This window comes from Equus caballus, chromosome X, assembly GCF_041296265.1.
Source record: "Equus caballus isolate H_3958 breed thoroughbred chromosome X, TB-T2T, whole genome shotgun sequence".
In the NCBI taxonomy this organism is placed as follows: Eukaryota; Metazoa; Chordata; class Mammalia; order Perissodactyla; family Equidae; genus Equus; species Equus caballus.
Genome location: NC_091715.1, coordinates 107,966,088 through 107,982,280, shown reverse-complemented (window position 1 = coordinate 107,982,280; position 16,193 = coordinate 107,966,088). Strand labels below are relative to the sequence as shown.

Genomic DNA, 16,193 nt, shown 5'->3' with positions numbered 1-16,193 from the left:
GTAGTAGGGGTTGTGGGAGGATAGATGTATGTACAGCTTATTTTTATTAACAATGACAGCAGCAGTCAAATCATGAACATAAAATCGTGGGAATATTAAAGCTCCACGGGAGAGGAGAAGATCATAGTATTGATTGTAACCTGAGACTCTCTTCTTGGCATTCCTTTTTTTTTTTCCTTCTTTCTTGACTTTCAATTGCTGAGACTTTAGCAAAAATAAAAGCTATATTTTTCTACTCCTGCCACTGGCTGGTCTTATGTATTCTTTTCCTTCTTTCTTTTTTAGCTGTTTATTTTTAGATAGTTGTAGGAAATACTACCCTTTATCTAATTTTCCCCAATAGTAACATCTTGCATAGCTGTAGTATAATATCACAACAGGGAAATTGAAGTAGATATGATCCATCCACCCAATTCAGAGATCAGCAGTTTTACACGTACTCATTAGCGTGTGTCTTTTTAGTTCTATGCAGTGTTATCATGTGTAAATTTGTGTAACCACCACTATAGTCAAGATACAGAGCAGTTCAGGGGCCGGCCCGATGGCGCAGTGGTTAAGGGCGCATATTCCGCTTCTCGGTGGCCCGGGGTTTGCCGGTTTGGATCCCGGGTGCGGACATGGCACTGCTTGGCATGCCATGCTGTGGCAAGTGTCCCACATATAAAGTAGAGGAAGATGGGCGTGGATGTTAGCTCAGGGCCAGTCTTCCTCAGTGAAAAGAGGAGGATTGGCAGCAGTTAGCTCAGGGCTAATCTTCCTCAAAAAAAAAAAAAAAGATACAGAACAGTTCCATCACCACAAGGATCCATGGTGTTGCCCTTTTGTAGCCCCAGCCGTCTCTCTCCCTCCCTTATCTCTGGCAACCACTAATCTGTTTTCCATGCCCATAATTTTGTGATTGCAAGAATGCTATATAAATGGAATCATACAGTGTGTAATTTTTGAGATTGCCTTTTTTTCACTCAGCATTAATTCCCTGGAGTTTCACACAGGGACCCAATCTCGTATCAATAGTGAGTTCCCTTTCATTGTTGAGTCCTATTCCATGGTGTAGATGTACTACAATTTGTTTAACTACTCACTCATTGCAGGACATCTGGCTGTTCCCCCCCCACCCCCCTTAGTTTTATAAGGAACTGCCAAACTGTTTTCCAGAGTGGCTATACCATTTCACATGCCCACCAGCAATGTATGAGTGCTCCTCATCCTTGCCACCATTTGGTGTTGTCACTGTTTTGTTTTAGCCATTCTGATAGATGTGTAGTAATAACTTGTAGCTTTCACTTGCATTTCCCTAATGGCTCATGATGTTGAACATCTTTTCATGTGCTGCTTTGCCATCTCTGTATCCTCTTCAGTGAAATGTATGTTCATGTCTTTTGTCCATTTTCTAGTTGGATTTTTTTTATTGTTAAGTCCTGAGAGTTCTTTATATATTCTAAGTACTAGTCGTTTGTCAGACATGTAGTTTGCAAATATGTTCTCCCAGTCTGTAGCTTGTCTTTTCATCCTCCGCTCGGGAGTTTTGCAGAATGAAGGTCTTCAGTTTTCATGAGATCCAGTTTATCAGTTTTTCCTTTTATGGATCATGCCTTGTGTGTCAAGGGGTCTTATGTACCTTTCTTATTTAATTTTGTTCCTTCCTGTTCTGTCTAACATCCAGTATTTCTGTAAGCAGTGCGAGCATTTTTTCATTCAGTAGTTCTGGAGCTCAAATGTATTGTGTGAAAAAGTGGCCTTGATGGCTTAGAGTGTGACTACATAGTCGTCCTTGTTCTCACTATATTAAAAGGGCTTCCATCATTTTGTGCCTTTAACGTATAATTTCTGCTTTACCAAGCTCTCAAATGAAATGTTAAAATTAATATTTTAAACCTAAATAGACACATGATGTGCCAAAGAGATTTTTGGTTTCACTTTCTAAATTAAAAATATCTTGGCAGAACTATATAGTTTCTTATCAAGGTTTCTGGTAAGTAATCCAAAGGACAAATTTATGTTCTTATTTAAATATACTTTGAATGTCTGCTTCTGCATTTTGAGTAGTGAAGTTGTGGATCATGACCGTGGATCTAGTAGGCTTTTTCTATTCACCCTTGATTATCAGAATACTGAAGAGAAGACTGTTTTGTTTGTCTGTCTAGACTGCATGTTTTCCTTTTATAGTAGCTACTTAATGTTTACTTTAATTATCTTTTAAAATAAGCATTAGCTTTAAGGTGACAACAATTTTATATTTTGAAAAGTGTAGGTACTTGTGTTATGAGAACAACTTACAGGAAAAGGTTAGTGATTGATTTTGAGAGTATTCATTTCTGTGAGGTGGTACTGAAATTATTCCTTGTCCCTTCAGTGTCACCGTATTTCCTCAAATAAGTGTATAGCCAGGGTAGTGGATGCCTATTTGAAAAAGATCAATCATTGATGTAAGGCCGGGGTGGCAAAATACTGCCAGTGGCCAAATCCTGCCCACCACCTGTTTTTGTAAATAAACTTCTGTTGGAACACAGCCACATCCATCCATTTATGTATTGTGTAGCTGCATTCAAATACAGTGTCAGAGTTGAAACAGAGAACTTATGACCATAAAACCCTGTTTATTCTGTCGTCCTTTATAGAAAAAGTTTGCCGAGAGATAAAGTAACCTTATAAACTACTGAGTCTCTGTGTTACAAAGGAAATTTAACAAACTTTACTTTGACGTTTAGTAGCTTTTAGTTATATTTCCATGGGAAATTGTGTTTCAGAAGAGGGTATTCGTTTTCCTTACTAAGTCTGCGAGGCACTGTGGTCTAGGAGCAGCATTAAGGAATGGATGGAGAGTTTGGAAGGTTGATGTCGTTGTTGTCCTTAGTGTGGGTTATTTCAATGTGAATGGATGGCAACTAGTGAGATTCAGAAAGAGGCCTATGCAGTCCTGATGTCCTTTGAAGATCGTCTTGTGAGCCAGAGTGGTAATGAGAGAGCCAGGCGTGGCAGCGCTGTTGCTCTTGCTCCCGAAACTGGTGTGATCTTTAAATATATAGTAGGTTGAGCCTGTCAAACTGAACTTAGATTGTTGGTTTGTTCTTTTGTTTGCGCAGCTTCCTTTTGTAAGTTAGAAGTTGACACTTTAGTTCTTTGAAATGCCCTACGGGTGACATGGAAAACAGAAAGTTAGGACAGTTGGCTATACATTTGGAAAGAAATGAATCCCCACATCACATCATACACAAAAATAAATTAAGGATGGGTGTGAGGGGATATCTCATTAAGGTTGTGATTTGCATTTCCCTAATAATTAGTGATGATGAACATCTTTTCATGTGCCTGTTGGCCGTCTGTATATATCTTCTTTGGAAAAATGTCTGTTCATATTCTCTGCCCATTTTTTGATCGGTTGTTCTTTTTTTTGTTGAGTTGTATGAGTTCTTTATATATTTTGGATATTAACCCCTTATTGGCAATATGATTTGCAAATATTTTCTTCCAGTTAGTGGGTTGTCTTTTTGTTTTGTTGATGACTTCCTTTGCTGTGCAGAAGCTTGGGTGAAAGGGGGTAAAGGGGCACATATTTATGGTGATGGATGGAAACTAGACTTTTGGTGGTGAACTGTATAGAATGCAGTCTATACAAAAGTTGAAATACAGTGATGTACACCTGAAATTTATATAATGTTATATATATAATGTACAAACCAATGTGACCCCAATAAAAAACAAATTAAGGATGTATTTTAAAAATCTGAGTATATATTTTAAAAACTTCTGGAAAACATATGACACCATAACAGAGTTAAAAAGGCAAGTGACAGACTGGGGGAAAAATCTCCATATGCAGTACAAACTTTAATTGACTTTCACTTAACTGAACCACCACGTTAAATGATACTCTTCATTTCCTTCGTAAAGTACACTGTGCGCTGAGCACTTGCTGTTAGTAGATTCGTCTCCAGTAGGCCAGTGTGCTTGTGGACCCACCAGCAGAACAGGTGCTTCTATTATTGAAGGTACATATGCTGGTTGTTCTTGTTTTTGTAAATATGTAATTTATTTTCATATTTTATAACTTGATAAAATATGAGTAGTAGGAAATTGAAGTTCTTATGAAAATTTACAGATGATGTGATGTCTGAGATTTCCTTCTAATTATATGGGGAGGAGGAGGTGTGGAGTGCATAGAGATGTAAAAGAAAGACAATTCAGCATATATGGATAATTATTGAAGCTGAGTGATAGTTATGTTAGATTCATTATGACAAAAATTGGGTGTTTGGAAAAAGTTGATGAAAGCAAGTTATTACTGTTGAATTAGGTGTTAGACAATAAAAGATTTGTATAACATAGAGATAAAAATCTAAAAGGGTTCTTCACTCGTAGTGCTTTGCCAAGTGTCTTTTAAATTCTTTGAAGCTCAATGTTATCTAAGAATTCATTTTAAATTTTTTTATAATCAGTGTGCCTGGAGTTAAAGAAAAAGGTCATCACCTCTTGGCTGTATATCAAATGTTTGATGAATGAGTGTACATTTACTACTGATAAAGTGAAATGGAAATGAAATGTTTGTCATGTGCATATTTTTTATTATTACTCACCTTAATTGACCTTTTCAGTTAAGTAATCAACTGTTCCAAATAAGATTAGATAAAATGGCTTCTACTGTATAATATGCATGATATGTAAAGAGCTCCTACAAATCAAAAATAAAAAGGCACCCAATAGAAAAAGTGGCAGAGGGTTATGAATTGGCATTTCCCAGAAAAAGAAATCAAAATAATGAGTAAAAAAGAAAAGATGTTCAAATTCACTCTAGTAATTAGGGAAATGAAAAGCATCTTTCACCAAATATATTGGCAAAAACTATATCTACTTTTAGAAAGAACTGGGCACTGTCATGCACTGTTAGTGAGAGTGCAAATTGTATAGCTTTTTGATAAAGAATACCAAAATCCTCTCATTTTTAAATGTACATATATTTTGACCCAGCACTTCTGTTAGGAAACTGTTCTAGGGAAATATCTGCTCATATGTGTAAAGAAATATTTAAGATTTCACTGTGGTGAAACTAGTCATAACATTGAAAACTTGGCAGCAACCTATATGTCCATCAGTAGGGAAATGATTTAAAAAATAACCTGGTGTTCTATGCAATATCATGGGGCTATTAAAGGAAAGAAACCCCTCAGATAGGCCTATATAAACTGACATAGGAGTTCCGAAGTATGTTGGTAAAGGAGAGAGAGGAGAGGGAGGGAGAGGGCGGCTAGAATGGTCCATATACTGTGATTTCACTTATCTAAGAAAAACTACAAAACCGTATCGTGAGTATGGATAATACCAAAAGGTCTGATTGATACACACCATGAGTAATTATCCCTGCTTGTGGTATTAGAGGAAGGCAGTATAGGTATACTTTTACTTTTTTGCTCTATAGAATTCAATAGTGTAATTTAAATTTGTGATTACTACTTTGCTAGTAATTATAAAGATCAATAATATGAAACCTTTACACCCTGGAGGATGCTTACAATGCGATTCCTTCATTGTGCATTATACAGTGACACTGCTGGAAACGTAGTGCCTTGTACTTAGTGAGCAGTCAGGTATTATTTTTATAATTTTCTCCCTTTGTTAAAGTATTATTTGTACTTTCTGAATTTTCTATACTGAGAATATAAGTATAAAGAAGAATAAAAGCACCATCATCCCATACAAAGGGAGATCTCTTGTTAACTTTTGGGTATATAGGATTGTGCACACGTTTTTGTACACACATATATGGGTGCCTGCATGTGCACAAATATACACGTGTATGCACATGTGCAAACATGTATTTTCTTTCTACAAAAATGGGCTTTTATGGTACATAGGGATTTGTAACTTGCTTCCTTTAACTTGACACTATATTGTGAGCACCTTTCACGATCAGTAACTCTGAATAAGTGAAAAAGACATCTCAGTGGGAAAAGAACAACACTGTGCCTTGTAAATACAATGTTCTAGTTAAAATAACTGGTTTCTAGGACAAACTATAATCTTAAAAAAAAATTCATGGTCACCAAAAGTAAATAACCAAGGAATTTTTAAATTCTCAATGTTGAACCACTTCAGTTCTGTTTTAAATTTAACTATGAATGTATTATTTAAATTATAGTTACTAGTAATGATGTATAAGTGCAATATATTAAAATATCATTAGAAATCTTTTTGGGTGGAGTTTCATTTTAATGAAGATTTTAAAGCTGAGCTTTAATAGTTGCTTTGGTTCAAAGGAAACTAACTGCTCTGACTAATTTTTGGTAAAGGTGTGGGTGTAGTTGTATTCTTTCACAACTTACAAGAGTAAAGATAATCTAGGTAACTGTAGCTACACGAATCTTTGCTATGGTATCTCAGTCTATAGTATATAAAATGGAACATGGGGAGAACTGTGTTGGAGGCCCAAGTTTGACTTGGGCAAGCATGTATGTATTCTGCTCTCTTATGTTATCTAGAAACATTTTCATTAAGCACATTCACTGAAGGCTCATTATAACCTCTTCTGGGTTTCTACTGTGGGACTTAGAGGTGAGAATACCTTACTCGACGCTGCAGAGTTTTTAATGCCTTAATCATTTTCCATGAATTCAATAGAGTATTTAACAAAAGAAGATTCTACCTTGCAGACAGTGGTGTTGTGAAGGCCCTGTATGGCTGCTCACGTTTTGTTCTGGCGATTGACAGTATCCCTGTTCTCCGAGGCCGTGCATCTTGGCCTTTTTGGAATTGATTTTGCAGCGCGAGAATTTTTCTCTCCTAGGTGCTGTCAAGTTAGCAGATTTTACAGGAAAGTCAGCATAGAGGTACCCTATTTCTCACCTGATTAATGAGAGGGGCATGTGAGATCCGGCTGTTACAGAGGTGTCGAAAACATTAATGGCGGATTCTAGTGGCTGTAATGAAGTTAGTGCTGTGGAAGGCATGGTGAAATACCTGTTTTCTCGTAGGTATTTTGTTTATTACCTTTAATATATGCTTGAAGTATTTTACTACTGTAAAATAAGTAAGGATAGAGTTTTGAAGGACCACTCCCCTGGGGGCATCTGAATAATGAGTTGTCAGAGAAAGGCTGGAGAAATAGGCAGAGCTGCTAGCTGAGATGGTGATCATTCATTATGCTCAGAATACGTTAGTCATTTTGGCTTCTGAAATGAACTGAAAGCTGAAAACTTCCCTCAGACAGGAAACAGGAACTGGGTGAATGAGCTTAAAATTCAGTTGTGGCTTTGAAAATAGAAGAGAAGAAAAGCCAGAACTAGCACTAACATCTCATGGGATGAATCCAAGTCAAAAATGCTGTGTTCCACATGAGCACTGAAGATGCTAAGTTGAGAAGTAGCTTAAAAGAATAATTGGAAAATCATAACTTGACTGAGGGGCAGAACTGGCCAGAACTAGCTATAAACAATTGTTGGATGAATGTGTTTCAGACAAACAGAGCAGAAAAGAGAAAAGCAGGCAGGGATAATGGTATTCTTACACCTGGAACCACAGACACCTTCAGGATATGCTCAATCGCAAGGTTAGTCTAGAATGGGTTAGAGTCTTTGGTAAAATATTTGGCATTCCCTTAGTGCACAGGCAGTTCCTTACCGGGAGTAGGTTAGAATTTCTGTGAAGCAAGTAATTTCCATAACCTGGAAACTAGAAGAGGCAGGATTTAGGCTCACTGTCGGTGAATTACCGCAACCTACAGATGGGAAGCTATGTAGTGTTTATTTCCCCGAATAGAAAGAAATGTCATCATTAGCATATTCATTCAAATATAGTTACATGTTACACATTTTTAAGCAAAATGACTTTACTTGTAAGGATATTATACAACTCAAATTTCCCCCAGAAATTTTTGGATTCCTTTACCTAGATCTTTAGTTTAATTTTAGTTTCACTTGTACACATATTTACATTAATTTTAATATTCTCTCAGCCCCCAAGAGATTGCTGAGTATTAAGATGATTGTAGGGGAGTAGCTTTCTTTAGGAAATAGCCCTGAAAGAGTGGATTTCTTTACAGGCAGTATCCCTGTAACGTAGTTTGAGAAGAGACAGCTGCAAAATGGAGACCTCCATGGTAAATCCCCCGCCTCCATCTGTATTCCTGTTTTGAAATGGAATTCCCCCACCTCACTTTGACAGCATTTCTTGAGGGACTAGGTGAGTAGAACCGAATGAGGGATGATTCTCTACCCCAGGAGTACAAAATATTCAGTGGGGTTAAAAAGACACTTGCACCAGTTTTTTTTTTTTTTTCTCATAAAGCCCCGAACCCTAGAGATTGTAGTTTTTAAACCTCTTAGGGAGAAAGTGCCTGCTTACAAACTTGTTTCTAATTGTTCTCCACTGAGTGAGACTGTTGACCACCTCCCTCCCCGCCTTTGATTGAAGGCTCATGTTGCTTAGGGCCCGCTGGCAGGAAAGAGGAGGCGGATGCTATCCCAGGGCATTACCAAAGGAGCAGGAGGTGGCAGTGAGCATATGGTCTATACCAGAGTGTACTTTGAGTTTTGAAAACCAAGAATCTTAACCCCAGTTTGTTTGTTTGTTTTTTAAAGATTTTATTTTTCCCCCAAAGCCCCCCGGTACATAGTTGTGTATTTTTAGTTGTGGGTCCTCCTAGTTGTGGCATGTGGGACACCGCCTCAGCATGGCCTGACCAGTGGTGTCATGTCCACGCCCAGGATTTGAACCAATGAAACCCTGGGCTGCTGAAGCAGAGCGCATGAACTTAACCACTTGGCCACGGGGCCGGCCCCCATCAACCCCAGTTTGCACTTTAGACGTATTTTAAAATCAAGTTGTAGCCTATGGGATTCCTTAAGCTAAGAGTATGTTTAATTTACTATCACAATCTCCATCAGAAATCTGCAAAATTGAGTCAAACCTCTATTTGTCTTTTTTCAAAGGTGGGATTTATCGTTATATAACACATCCATGTTACTTTAGATTTTGACTTTAATAAGACACAAGCAACTCATTTGGAAGCACCTAATTTTGGTTGAAAGGATTGTTTTTCAACCTAGAGTTGATTTCTCTAATTTTGCATCGTTCCCACCTATTGTAATGCTAAGGGCATTTTATCTGTCCATTCTCTTTTAGATGTCATAACATTTTATAATGATCTCATGCTTTTGCATTGGAAGGAGTGATTAAGAATTTGGTTAGGATGGAAAATCAGTAGATTCTTTGCTTCTGCTGCTGACCTCTCCCTTCGGTGTAAAAGAAAATCAATGATGTTTCAAAGCTGCACAGTTCCATGCTTGAGTGCATAAAATCGTTCTGTGGAGTGATCTTCTAAACTTTTAGAATTTGTGTTGAGTTTGGTACTTGGCCAGGTCTGGGGCCATGTCCTGCTATTGCTAGACCTATTTTTTCCCTTGCTTTTACCGGCACTGCTCCATTGCTGCTGAAAGATCAGGATGTTGCGTGGCCTTGGCACTGGGCACTGAACCTCACTGCCTTTGTCTTCTACTTTCAGACAGAGCAGGCGGGGAAACCGTAAGATGGAGCGCTGGGGAGCATTTTTTTTTTTTTGAGGAAGATTAGCCCTGAGCTAACACCTACTGCCAATCCTCCTCTTTTGGCTGAGGAAGACTGGCCCTGAGCTAACATCCTTGCCCATTTTCCTCTACTTTCTATGTGGGACGCCTACCACAGCATGGCTTGCCAAGCGGTGCCATGTCCACACCTGGGATCCGAACCTACGAACCCAGGGCCGCCGAGAAGCGGAACGTGCGAACTTAACCGCTGTGCCACAGGGCAGGCCCCTGGGAGCATTTTAATAATACCTTTCCTTATTCTTTAAAAATCTGTCCTGTAAGACACTGTCACGTAACTTCAAGATATATGGTAAAAAGGAACTTTTATTTTTGAAACTTCCTCTGTGTTGACCTTAGATTTGCTTTTGAAGAGGAGCAAACACATAAGAACGCAAACCAGCTTCTTACCTTTCACTGCTGCTCACATTGGTTGCAGATGCTTCAAGGAGGGTTGAATTATAACCTAGTTTAAAGATGATATGTTTTAGATTAAGTATTCACAGGAATAACTGTAAAGTGATGTCTTAAAGGCGAATTCCATTGCAGATGCAGCAGAAGTTAAATGCTTTAGGGATAAACGGGTGATATCTACAGTAGGAAATATCGGCACTGTTGAAATTGTAGCAAGTTTCTTGGCTGACCTTTGTGTGCGGATACACGACTCCCCTTCCTTAAACAGTATTTCATTGAGATGGGAAAAAGCCTCCTGCTCTGTTTGGGAGTTTTTAGTACTCTGGTGCTTCTCTTTAAATCTGTTTTTGAAATACTGGATTTGGATCTCATCCTATGCAAAAGTGACGTATATTGAGACATTTTAAATACTTAATGAAATCTCCAAGTAATGAAACTTCCATTGGGTGTGTTCCACAGTGGAACTAAGCTACTCCAAATTTTACACATGCCAGAGGAGTAGTATAACCAGAAGGCAGTTGTTTATACTAGCTCGCTAGTAGTCTGCAGATGAAATTGATCCAGGCGTTTGTTTTCTATGTTTTTAAGCTCTGCATTTTTCTTTCCTTTATTCTTTCTCAGAATCTAACTCTCATCCTTTGGCTCTGCATACTTTTCCTTGCCCCAATATTTGAAGGAAGTTTTAAAAAAAATCCATTTTTTAGGCCAGCCAGCTTATACCTAAGCAGTAACAAGTATAACTGGATAATCCCAGAGGGTAGCTATTATTATTATTACTAGCTTTTTAAAAAGTATATAATTGTCTGATTGGGCTATTATTATAGGGTTGAGAGTTGCCTCATGGGTGATCCTCCTTTCCTAGTCTGCCTATATGTCTGCTCTCTGTTTTCATGTCCACTTAAAATATTATCTATTGAATAATAAGCTCCATGAGGACAGGGCATAGTATATGCTCACTGAATATTTCTTAAACAAGTGCATGTGCTTGTACCTGTAACTGCCCAGTATTTGGGAAACTAGATTTTTAAAAATAGTACAAAGGAAAAGGGTTGTTACGGGCTACACTTGTTTTTAATTCCTTTCCTCATATAAAAATGTTATTATGGGGGCTGGCCCCGTGGCCGAGTGGTTAAGTTCGTGCGCTCCGCTGCAGGCGGCCCGCTGTTTCGTTGGTTCGAATCCTGGGCACGGACATGGCACTGCTCATCAAACCACGCTGAGGCAGCGTCCCACATGCCACAACTAGAAGGACCCACAACGAAGAATATACAACTGTGTACTGGGGGGCTTTAGGGAGAAAAAGTAAAAAAAAAATAAAAAGTAAAAATGTTATTATGGTGGTTAGTCTTCAGTAATGATGATTGCAAAACTGAGGAAAACAGACGCAACCATTTGTTTCCTGTTTCAGTGAGTCTCTGTGCAGTAGGGTGACATCACTTTCATATTTAGGAGAGCCCATATTAGGTAATAGTCTTCTTTTTGGTCAGCAGGATTGTCCCTGAGCTAAGATCTGTGGCAATCTTCCTCTATTTTGTTTGTGGGACGCCTCCACAGCATGGCTTGATGAGTGGTGTGTAGGGCCACACCCGGGATCTGAACCTGTGAACCCTGGGCCACTGAAGTGGAGCATGCGAACTTAACCACTGCATCACTGGGCCTGCCCCTGTAATAGTCTTTACAACTTTCTCTTGTCATGCTAGAAGGCATAGTGACCTACTACCAAAGAAGTTTTATTCTAACATATTCGTCTTTATATGTAGGGATCTCTTAACCAAATGGATTCTTTCTTCTAGATTTTTTAAATATGATCTTAATACGTGGATTATTTTTTAAAATAAATATTTCATTTTGGAATAAATTTTGGGTTTAGAGAAAATTTTTAAAGGTAGTTCAGAGGTCCTGTATATCTTTACCCAGCTCTGCCTAATGTAACATTTTACATAACATACCATTGGTGCAGTACTCTTAACTATAGAATTTATTTGATTTCCCTAGTTTTTCTACCAAAGTCTTTTCTTTTTCTGTCCCAGGATCTAAAATTGTTAGACATGTTTATTTTAGAAGACATGCATAGATAAAAAGACAAAACAAAATACTGGTAATCTCCCCCTATGCAGAGATAATTACTGATATTTTTAGTGTATATCTTTCCATATTTTTTCTATAAAGTCTATTAATCCATTCCCCAAAAAACAATTTGGATTTCCCTAAAAGACAGGTTACAAAATGTGCTTTATATACCATTTTGTATTTGCTCTTTTACACTTAGTATAACATTTACCCTTTTTGTGAACATCTTCCCATGCCTGCTGTTTTCAATATAGTTATAGTTCAATCTGTTCCCTATCCTTAGATATTTTGTTGTTTTCATTTCTTTGCTCAGTTAATTCTTTGACTTAAGGCCAAGCTATGCATGTGTTCTTAACCTGTTCCCCCCAACAAACCTGAGAAATGATACTCTCTTATCAGTAATAATGGCTCATTAAGCCAGTGATTCTAAATATGTATTAGGTTGAACCATTTGAAATTGCTGTTTTTTGTGCACACCAGATTGACTATTGTCAATTTTATATTGTTCGACCCTAGTTTGAAAAAGCTTTCTAGGTTATTCTGATCCATTCCCCCTCTTCTCACTCCACTGAGACTCCCTGGCCTCTCTGCTGAGAATCTCAGGTCACCTGCATTTAGAATGGTGAGCGGACTCTGAAACATTTTGGCCAGGCAAAAATGTTGACAAACTCACCTTCCAGGTGTCTCTGATAAACACAACATCCTTAAGACCTTTACCCATGTTGATGACATGTGCAGAGAACTTGAACTCCGGTGAATTGCAGTTGCCCGTCAGTATATTGAAAATCGACTCTGGAGCTTTCAACCTTAGCTCTGCGAGATAGCCTGATGCCTCTGTCTGCTGGTTCCATGTCTGTATTGGATAGCCAAGGCCACTGGTGCCACCTAGTGGTACTTTTTAGAATAGCAGCTGATGTTGCTCTACCGCTCTCCAACATACCAAATACTTGAACTTTTTCTTCTTTTACGCTTGTCCATGTTTGTGGTCTCACTTCCCTTTTCTTCTCCCCACCTATGCCAGTGGCGCTTATGGATTTCATTCAAGGACATACACTAGCCATATAGTTTTGCTGTGATATCCTTGTTTAAATAAAGGCTTTGGAGTATGAGACATGAAATAAGTGTAAACACACTCAACAGACTGTTATTTGCCCTGCTTATGAAGTCATGCTCCCTACCCAAAATGGGCATAAAGTTCATATTGTGTCAGAATGTGGCACTTCTCATGTTTAATTTCAAGCTTCTCAATATATGGGAGGAAGCACTCCTACGTATGTCGGATGTGAAGAGGCATAAACTTCTACTTCGAGTGAAAAATTTAACTTGGAAATCTTTCTTTGGTTTCCTTTCTCTTTAGTATGACTTGTTACATCCCATGTTCATCCAAGAACTATTTAGTCAGCACCTGCTGTGTAGCTGTACTCGGCTAGGTTCTGGGGATTATAGTGGCGATCAGGACAGACATGACCTCTGCCTCGAAGGAGCTTACAGCCCAACAGGGGAACAGAAGCTTGAACAAATTGAAGCGCTGTGCTATCTGGGTGCTGGGAGAGCAGATAGCAGAGGCACCTGACACAACGGGGAGAGGTCAAGGAAGGCCTTTTAGAAGTGTCATTTAAACTAAGACCTAAAGGAAGCCAGGAAAAGGGAGAATAGAATGTTCTTGGCAGAAGGGAAAGCATGTGCTAGACGCAGAGGTGAGAGATTAAGCTTGGTGCTTTTGAGAAACTAAAAGAAGTTTGTGATGGCTGGAGCTGTGAAACCAACTCATTTAAGCCTCATGAGAGCCCTGGTAGGGAGCAGTAGTGTTAGTGCCTCCATTTTAGAGTTGTGGCAAATGAGGCAAAGAGGTTAAATAACTTGCCTGAGGTCACTCAACTCTAGTAAGTGGTGCAGCCAGGAACTGGACCCAGGCCATCTGGTTCCAGCATGTTGGCTCCTAACTGCCATAGTAGACTGCCTCCCAGCAGGGCATTGTGTTATATTGGAACTTTCTTGTCCACCTCTTTAGCCTTCGATGGAGCATGGCTCCTGATCCTGTTCCTCTGTGGTCTTTTTTCTGATCAGTAAAATCTTTCTTAGTAAACTGAATGTTAGACTGTACTAGGCACAGACTATTCCAAGAGCTGGAGCTTATAAATGAGTGAAAAATTCCTTAAGCTTAGAGCATCTGGGCTAGCCCAGAAATTCTCTGATTTGCTTTAGTCTTTTATCATTGACTGGGAATCAAATACCTCATTTGATATGCACCTCTAAGGTTGCTAACCTGTATTTTTCAGAAAATCCTAGGTGGCAAGTTATAATTGGTTGTATTTTTTTGCAAAAAATGAGTATAAGATATGTATTCCCCACAAGGCTAGAATTTTTGTTTGATTGCTAAAGTTAACTTGGCAGTATCCTTTTCTCTGACTTTTAAAGTTAGTTAAAGGGTAAACACAACTAAATAGGACTACAGTTTTTCAAAGTCATATAAATTAGACACCTATAAATGGAGATATCTTTTTACAGTGGATCTGATTTATCCTTCATGTACTTAAAATACAAGTGCGTGTTTCGTAAAATGAGGAATAGACTTCAGTTTGAAGTTATCAGTTAAGGTTTTAAACTAGATTTTAGAAGTTGGATTATAAATACTCAGTTGTACATAAACTATTGAAGATTGTTGTAATTTGATATTGTTGAAGCGCCTGGAATAAAGAGGGGTGTGTGTGTGTGTGTGTTTAATGGCACAAAGCTGGTGCTTTCATTTACTTGCCCATTTGTATGACTGGATTCAATCAGGAGTGACGACTCGGAAGTGTCTTTCCAGGAGTGAAGATCGGCCTCTGCTGGTGTAGCCGTACATTCTTGCCTTGTTCTCCGTGGGACCAGAGTTGGCGTTATTACTAGGGTCATCACTAGGGATGTTTTTGCGAAAAACAATAAGGGGGAGGGACACTCTGATAATAATTATGCCGAGACAACTGGTATCAACCAGGAGACAGACCCCGGCAAGCTGGGAAATGCGATCACCCTTGTTTTAACCAGTTCACACAGGGATCCAATTTGTGAGCTTCACTTCAGAAGCACTGGCTCGACCCAGTTGTGTTAACGAGCAGCCACAGATAGATTTTTCCTTTACATTGGAATAAAAACATTTATTTTCGAGTAAATGTGTTCTTGCATATTGTAGTAGAATCGTATGTGGAGCAGCTGTATTCTTTTTATAATTTTTGGTGTGGTGAACTCCGTGCTGCAAGGCCCTGTCGAGGTTACTGCAGGACACATTCCTAGCTGTGTGGGCCTGACAGGAAATGAGATTACTTACCAATGATGCTTTACCGTTTCCCAAAACATTTGGAGATGAAAACTTTCAGAAAAATAAATGGTCAGCCTTTTCCGCCTTCTTCTTGTGAAGTCAGCTAGTGCACATTTGTAATGCAATATCACAGTTGGTTGGAATGTCTGAAGCAAGACAGTCTTAGGTAAGCTGATAGCCTCTGACGTTGGAGGAGCTGGTCGCAGAGTTCAGGTTGTAAACAAGAGTGCCCTGATGGAGAGCTACCTTCTGAAATCCCCTCCCTTCATAATCCCTCTCATCACCTGTGTGGCGAGCAAAGCAGTGATAGCCATCTACTGCCTTTTGCTTGTGGTACATTTTCCAGGGGCAGGCCTCAATTCCCCTTGGGGGACTGGCCTCGTCAGCTGGAAAACATTGTCCTTATGGGGTAGAAAAGTGCGAGTATGACGTGGTACCTATTAAATCTTACACAGATATCATCTGGCATGTGAGTTCATGTTTGTTTTGATAGGATAAGTGAGTGGAACTCTGGGCTTTACAGAAAGTATTTACATTTCCGTCGGTGCGGAACCCCTCATGAGTGGCTTTTTGATATTGTCTATTCACTTGCTCATAGTAGTCAATTTTTGTTAGTCGCGTTTTGACATAGGGGACCGCAAGGATGCTTAGCTTTAGGAGACATTTAACATTGTAGTTATAGCAAGAAAAAAGAAACTTTATTTTATTTAGCTTCATGGATGATATTATATGAGCAAAAGAAGTTTATTGTGAGTCTAGTTTAAAAACAGTAGTGTCTGTTCTTTCTGTAGTGCAGTTGAAGTCAGCTTCTGACTCAGTTTACAGTAGCACTTTGATATTGAGAGGGGCAAACTGCCTTA

At 38.9% G+C, this 16,193-nt stretch overlaps 1 protein-coding gene across 16 annotated transcripts in view; it reads left to right on the top strand.

Moving 5' to 3' along the window:
* Positions 1-16,193, top strand: part of ACSL4 (acyl-CoA synthetase long chain family member 4) — a 151,046-nt gene that overhangs the window by 64,450 nt on the left and 70,403 nt on the right. For 6 of the 16 annotated variants that reach the window (XM_070256887.1, XM_070256880.1, XM_070256884.1 and 3 more), the window contains exon 1: positions 8,033-8,172. The exons of the other annotated variants lie outside the window; for them this stretch is intronic. The gene's annotated coding sequence lies outside the window, so the exon portion shown is untranslated. Of the gene's footprint in view, positions 1-8,032; positions 8,173-16,193 lie in introns of those variants that run through there. 16 annotated transcript variants of the gene reach the window in all.